At 41.7% G+C, this 8010-nt stretch overlaps 1 pseudogene; it reads left to right on the forward strand.

Annotated features, from left to right (window-relative positions):
• Window positions 1–1981: 1981 nt before the first annotated feature.
• On the forward strand, window positions 1982–4322 carry LOC144371909 (E3 ubiquitin-protein ligase SH3RF1 pseudogene; annotated as a pseudogene).
• Window positions 4323–8010: the final 3688 nt, after the last annotated feature.

Genomic DNA, 8010 nt, shown 5'->3' on the forward strand with positions numbered 1-8010 from the left:
AAGAGAGGTAAATAGGGAGCCTACATCATGGGAACAAATTTTTCCTCCTCACACTTCAGATAGAGCCCTAATATCCAGAGTATACAAAGAACTCAAAAAATTAAACAATAAGAAAACAAATAACCCAATCAACAAATGAGCCAAAGACCTAAACAGACACTTCTCAGAGGAGGCCATACAATCAACAAATATATGAAAAAATGCTCACCTTCTCTAGCAGTCAGAGAAATGCAAATCAAAACCACCCTAAGATACCATCTCACTCCAGTAAGATTGGCAGCCATTATGAACTCAAACAACATCAAGTCCTGGCTAGGATGTGGGGAAAAGGGTACTCTTGTACATTGCTGGTGGGACTGCAAACTAGTGCAGCCAATTTGGAAAGCAGTATGGAGATTCCTGGGAAAGCTTGGAATGGAACCACCATTTGCCCCAGCTATTGCCCTTCTCAGACTATTCCCTGAAGACCTTAAAAGAGCTTATTACAGGGATACTGCCACATCGATATTCATAGCGGCACAATTCACAATTGCTAGACTGTGGAACCAACCCAGATGCCCTTCAATAGATGAATGGATAAAAAAATGTGGCATTTATACACCATGGAATATTACTCAGCACTAAAAAATGACAAAATCATGGATTTTGCAGGGAAATGGATGGCACTAGAGCAGATTATGCTTAGTGAAGCTAGCCAATCCCTAAAAAACAAATACCAAATGTCTTCTTTGATATAATGAGAATAACCAGGTTCAGAGCAGGGAGGAAGAGCAGGAAAAAAAGATCAACATTAAACAGATACAATAGGTGGGAGGGGAAAGGGAGAGAAAAAGGGAAATTGCATGATAATGGAGGGAGATGCTCATTGTTATACTAAATTACACATAAGAGGTTGTGAGGGGAATGGGTAAATAAACAAGGAGAGAAGTGAAATACAGTAGATGGGGTAGAGAGACAAGATGGGAGGGGAGGGGAGGGGGGTAGTAGAGGATAGGAAAGAGAGCAGAATACAACAGTTACTAATAGGGCATTATGTAAAAATGTGGATATGTAACAGATGTGATTCTGCAATCTGTAGTTGGGGTAAAAATGGGAGTTCATAACCAACTTGAATCTAATGTATGAAACATGATATGTCAAAAGCATTGTAATGTTTTGAACAACCAATAAAAAAAATGAAAAAAAAAATTTTAAAAATAAAGTGTACTTGCCTCTTCCAGCTTCTCCGCCATGTTGGCCAGCATCTCCAGCAGGGTCTGCACCACAAGGAACTGGTCTAGCACAAAGGTACAGGTCCTGGGGGACATTCTGTAAGGAAAGTGGAAGGATCATAAGTATGTCATTAGTGTTAAGCATCCAGGTCCCATCTACATTGGTGTCTACCAGCTGATGTCACAGAGAGAGATATGTTGCTTGCTATTTCTGCATCGTCAGCTGCCCATAACCACAAGACACTATCATTACTACTCTTGTTTGAGAGCATGCCATGTCTGAAGTGGATATCCTGACAAACACTGTGACTGAAACTTTGTAGTTTTGTGTTGTTGTCTAAAACAGGGACTCTTACTAACAGCAGAGAATAAGTAACCAGAGAATTTAGGTCACTTTTATAAAGTGTCACAAATTCACAAAATAATCAAACTTGAAGGTTTGATTTTTCCAACTCTCACATATTGGTTTCAATCTTATTAAACATTATGTTGATTAAAAAAAACAATATTTAAGGCTGGGCAAGGAAGAGGCAGTGGCATACTTTGTATGGGTGCATGTTGGGGTGGGCAGCATAGAAGAGTCTTGGGGCAATATGGCATCAGGACACAGCTAACAGTAGGCAAGACTGGGCTGCACAAGGGTCCACAAACAAATAGGAGCAGTCAAGGCACAATAGCAAAAACTCAAATGCATGTTACACAAATTATTTTAAGAGCTGCAAACAACTATGGACATTTCTGAAGACTCTTTCTCAGCACACTAGATCAAGATGCATGAATCTGCCTTCTTGGATCATTTGCAGTGTCCTGTGTGTCTAGGACACCTGGATACGTCAGCAAAAGTCTTGTCTTGCCAACACAAGTGTTGCAAATGATGATTGCTGGGGATCCTATGTTCCCTGAGTTTTTCTTGTTGCCTTGGGTATTGAGGAGCTTCCCAGTAATATCTGCTGGACAAGCTTCTGGAGAACATCAAGCACGGTCCTTGGAAACATAGCCCTGGAGGGGGCAGTGGAACCAACTGGACAAGTGCATTTACAGCTAAGGACAGCACTAAGGCTAATTGTAGCACAAATGATCTACAGGTTGCCAGCATAGACATCAGCCTTGGGTGCAAGCCGGGAGTCCCCCAGTGAGGTGTACACCTCAGTTACCATGTGCCAAATCATTGTATAACTATGAGGGAAAGGAACCCGGTGACTTTAAATTTACCAAAATGACATCATCATTTTATGACAAGCTGATAAAAACTGGTAAAATGGGGAAGTCAGCAGGATCCATGGCTCTTTCCCCACCAATTTTAGCAGATTATTTAAACATTACCTCAACCCCCACCTCAGTGCAAAGAACTTTATGACTTTGAAGTAAAAGACAAGGAAGTAGACAAAAATTGCCTTCTGTTTTCAAAGGATTTTTTTTCTGATGGTGTCACACAGAGTGGATGAAAACTGGGCTCAAGGGATGTTGACAGACAAAGCAGACATATTTCTGATTTCCAACAGAGTTTACTGTTGGAATGATGATGAATGAGATAAGCCTCCCATGCCACCATGCCAGGAGTTGATGCTAGAGAATGTCCTTTAAAAAAATCCCAGAGTAGCACTGCCCCAAAGCCCTCCAATACCAAGAAGATCACCAAAAAGCACCACTCCTTCTCTTTATTTACTGTGGCAAACATGTCTTCCTAGGTATCCCAGAATTGCCACTCCATGGACAATGGAGTGTTCTCAACAGCTCCAGCTACCCCACAGCTGCTGGGAGGATCATGGAACTATCTGGGATTCCTGCAGTGTCCCTTCTCAAGTTCGTATGAGTACCACCGAATTAAGAATGACCTCATTCCCAAGCAGCTATGACAACTGGCTCCTCATTCACTTTCCCATTTATTCCCCCTACCCATCTGCCCTTAGAACTGTGAATTCTTCCATCTACCACCCCATCTTCTGGCTACCATTGTCCTCACCTCCACACCACCACTGCTTGTGTAGCTGCTACTGAAATGGGACCCAGACCCATGGCAGGATCCACTCTACAGATTGCACATTTTCAAACTCAGTTTCACACCAGTGTTCATTTGGTATCCACCCATACAGACGCAAAAAGAAGATGAGCTAGATCTGAGAATAGTAAAGATGATTTTAATATTTTAGCATTGTCATGATGGCTGGTTCAAAGAGATATCAATGCATATTACTGAAATTTGGGTTTTCCTTGGCAATTCTGTGGCTTCTGTAACAAGTGCAGTGGTTAATGCTACCCAAGCTAAAGTTCCTATGTCTACTATGGTCAGACTAGTTAGGGGATGACAAAGTTAAACCTCTCCACTGCATAAGAGCCTTCCCAAAATCTTCATAGAAATGGTGTGGCTGGCACACCCAGGATTGTCCCTACAGCTATAGTGTCAGCAGCTCACAAACAAATATGTGATCAAACTAAAGGACTTTTGCACATGCCTGGGCAGATGACAGTCAACCAGGTCCACAATGCAGTGAGGGCATTTGCGGCACATAATCGAGAATATCCCACTAATTCCCATCCAGGTACAGAATGCTACCTGTATCTGTGGGCCTGCTTCACCATTTTCTGGCCTCCCCACAACCTCTGCCACCAATAGCAGGCTCTGCTGCCCATGCTGCTGCTGTCAGTTTCAGTCAAGCTGGTACCTCCCTGGCCTGTGCTTAAGCCACTTCATGACCTCCCCAAGTATCACAGCTGCCTTTCATGAAACAAAGCCCAGGGGTCAGACAGTGGCCATTCTTTCTGGGCTTACCACAATTTCACATGTTCTTCATCAGCTCATGGGAGCTCTTCAGCAAGCAAAGTGGACAATGACAGTAAAATATAATCATGGGGTTATTGCAGATGCCTTCTGGTGCCACCACCAAATGGAAGCCCTGAGTATCCCCTACAACATTGTTGAAGTTGAATTAAAGCTGGAAGTGGGGATAAATTGTGGTGAGTTGTTCCTACAGGGAGCCATGGGTCCTGAGCTACCACTTGATGGGAGGCCATGGCATGGCTGGCTACTGCCACATGAACAGGAATAGCCCAGTAACTGCAGCACAAGCAGGCACAGCCTTGGAACAAGAAGCTTTCCATCTGAAGATTTGATCCCTGGACTTTGAAGTCCCTTGCTCACCTACTCATCAGGCATGTTCCTCACTGGGGTCCTGTCATGAATGTGTCTAACCTGTTGGTTGTGAAAGGACTAGGTGGTGGTTTTCTATCTTTTTTGTGAGGCACAATATGGGAACTTAAAGGAGGTGTTTCATTTGTTCATAAAAAGTGAGAGGATGGCTGGTTCAAAGGCACATTACCACACAATTGGAAACTTGGCTTTTCCTGGGAGGATTTGTGGAAAATATGGGAGGAGATAAACCCTGGGAAGACTTAAAATCTCATCACACAAATGAAGAGCACATAGCAGTCTGGTTGAAAGAGCACATATGTGGACTTCCACAAGGTCAGAAGCTGAGCAGAGGGTTGGTGTGTTGCTCTCAAGTCTCAGCACATCCACATCAGCCAGCAAAGAAAGCAAAGTAGGTGTCTGGTTTTCACTACTCAGTTTGGAATGTAAGTTGTAACTTGTACTGAGCAACCATTTTTGTGTTTGTTTTATTTTGTGTTGTCTATTCAATGTATAACTAAAATGCACAGTTGTTTACAAGGCTTACCTAATGTATTTGCTTTTTAAAAAAAACTGAAATTTTCTTGTAATAGATAAACTATTTAAGAAATGAATTAATGAAATGAGAACCAAGGATCAGCTGGATTATCTGCTCTTTAAAGCAAGAGACTTATTTTGCTGTGGAATGCATCTTCCCTACTTCAGTCTTGTTCCCCATCATTGCATTTTGCTTCCTTAAGTAAGAACTGCTGGTTCTCTAATTTGGGTTTTTCTCTTTGGGAAACTAAACATACAACTCAGTCAGTCTCAGTAAAAGCCTATAGTAGGGAGAAAAGAAACTCAAAAAAAGAGAAAATTTAGTGATTCTTTCTTTTTAGTTTGATCATGAGTCAACCTAAAGAATTAATCCTCAATTTAATTTTATAGTTTTTTTTTAATTTTCCTAGAATTAAACCAATGAAGTGATGGAACAAACAAAACACAAGCATTAACTAGAAATGTATTCAGCAATAATATTTGATTTTATAACAGAAGCAGCTCAATTCATTCATTAGAAAGAAGGAAACATTAACCTTATACTTGCTGTCAGAGAATGGCTATAAAAAGTAATTTTCATTTTACCCCATTAATGGCATGTCCAAAAATTTGCAAAATGCACTGGTAAGTGATACACTTGTGTTTGAGTCAAATGCTGAAGAAACAATGTGAAAAATTTACTTTTATCCATTGTGGCTCTTTCTCAGCCACCTTGCATGTCCCACAGTAACATGAATGTGCATGATGTATACATTTTCTTGTAGTTTTCTGCTGAGGTTCGTTTACATTCAGAACTGAGTAATAGAGGAGATGTAAAATAACCAGCATTCTCTACCCTAAAACCACTCCTGACCAAGGTCTGCTTAGCAAATTCACTCCCTCCCTGCCTAATATGTCCATCAGCCATCACAGGATTCACGAATAAAAATGTCCCTTGTGTTCTCAGCAGATAGAAAGAAAGGGGGAGTTTATGCAGGAGCTATTTCTGGAAACTCTGACAGGCTTGAAGGGAGCCACTGTGCCCACACCTTAAAAATGTGGCAGGATCCAGCTGAGCCTAACTTTTTATGTTTATATCCATTTTTGTCATTAGCCACTTGCACCAATTTCATTATGGTGCCATACAGTCATGGGTTTGCAGAGTCCTGAGAACAAAGGAGGAAAAGCAGTCTAGTAGGGAGGTAGTTATCACAGTTTTTTCATTGAAACTAAGTACTGAAACAACAAATTTTTAAAAAATAAGAAGCAATACTTGAAGATAGGAACATGGGCTGAAAGACTTCATCAAATAGCAAGAGGGTTCATCATTTTGAAAAGATAAAGAATGTGAGGCTGGGGCTGCAGCTCCATGGTAGGAAACTTGATTGGCATGTATGAGGTCTTGGGTTTGATTCTCAGCACCACATATATAAAAAAATAATTTATCAACAACTACAAAAAATGTAGGATGTAGTTGAAAATGAAATAATTCCTAAGTAAACCACTGATTTTATAAAACACTGTGCATTATGTTCCTATAAGTTGAAGTAAAAAAAAAAATACTGAGATATCCACGTAATATATGAAGTTTGGTGAAATAAAACAAGTTAGACAAAAAAGCTGATGTCAGTTTTCATCTGTGTAAGTTGGCATTAATATATTTTAATATTCTTTATTTTAGAAATTAGTGTTTTTATAAAAATTTTAAGTTATAAAGACTACTACAGGTTGAGTTAATTTTTAACCTTTTTTTCTTCAGATATTAAGCTATGTGATTGGAGTATTTCTTTTAATATTTTTCTACTATAAATTTGTCTAAAATTTCATCTGTAAATAGATCATTAATTAGTATCATGTATGAGTTTTCTATTTTTTTTGAGACAGTAGATAAATTTTGTAATAAGGGCTTGTTATAGTCATATTGCAATAATAAAATCATAATTCATCATTTCTTTTTATGGTAATAATTTGAGGACTAGATAAAATGTTTAAAGATTCAAATTTGATGTTCAACCTTAAAAATATAAATAACATTTAAGTGACAGGGGAAAATACTTGCCTCAAATTGGTAATGCATTTAAGCAAATATAAAATTGCACTGGTATGTAATATTCATTTAAACAGCTTCTGCTTAGGCACAAAGATAAATAATTACACTGGGTGTAACATTTTGCCTTTTATCCAGGGTATAGTCATTGGGCTCCCCATTCTGCACATGTGTGCTGCTTTATTTTCTCATTAATCATTTTTCCTTCTTTTTTCTGTTACCCTTCCAATCTAAGCAATACCATACATTCTCAAAATCTCAAAATGTGACTGCCAAAGTGAAGAAAAAACAGGATAAAAACTGATGGGTGAGTTTGAGAACTCAGCCTTATTAATTAGGCAAGCTTGAGCTTGAGACAACCAAGACCCAGGATGCACATAGTCCAGCTGGATATGGGCTGGTTCTCGAAAGATATTTTCATAACAAAAGGACATTATAAATATATTAAACAAAGATCAGGCCCAGCGGCTGGTTGGGGACCGGAGCCGGCCCCACCCCCAGTGCCTGCAAGGTAGGAGAACCGGCGACCTACGGGCAGGGCAGGCCAGACCCAGCAATCTGCGGACAGACAGAGCTGACACACGCGCCTGCAAGGAACAGGGTCCTGCGACCCACCAGCGGCCTTCTGTGGGGCAGGCCCGTCCCCTCCCCCAGAGCCTGCAAGGTAGGCGGGACTGTCACCTCTAGCAGATCAGGCTTAGTGGCCTGCTGAGGGGCAGGACAGTCCCCTCCCCCAGTGCCTGCAAGGTAGGCGGGACTGCGACCAGCGGCAGATCAGGCCCAGCGGCTGGTTGGGGCCAGAGCCGGCCCCACCCCCAGTGCCTGCAAGGTAGGAGAACCGGCGACCTACGGGCAGGCCAGACCCAGCAATCTGCGGACAGACAGAGCTGACACACGCGCCTGCAAGGAACAGGGTCCTGCGACCCACCAGCGGCCTTCTGTGGGGCAGGCCCGTCCCCTCCCCCAGAGCCTGCAAGGTAGGCGGGACTGTCACCTCTAGCAGATCAGGCTTAGTGGCCTGCTGAGGGGCAGGACAGTCCCCTCCCCCAGTGCCTGCAAGGTAGGCGGGACTGCGACCAGCGGCAGATCAGGCCCAGCGGCTGGTTGCG

This window comes from Ictidomys tridecemlineatus, chromosome Y (genome assembly GCF_052094955.1).
Source record: "Ictidomys tridecemlineatus isolate mIctTri1 chromosome Y, mIctTri1.hap1, whole genome shotgun sequence".
NCBI classification, from domain to species: Eukaryota; Metazoa; Chordata; class Mammalia; order Rodentia; family Sciuridae; genus Ictidomys; species Ictidomys tridecemlineatus.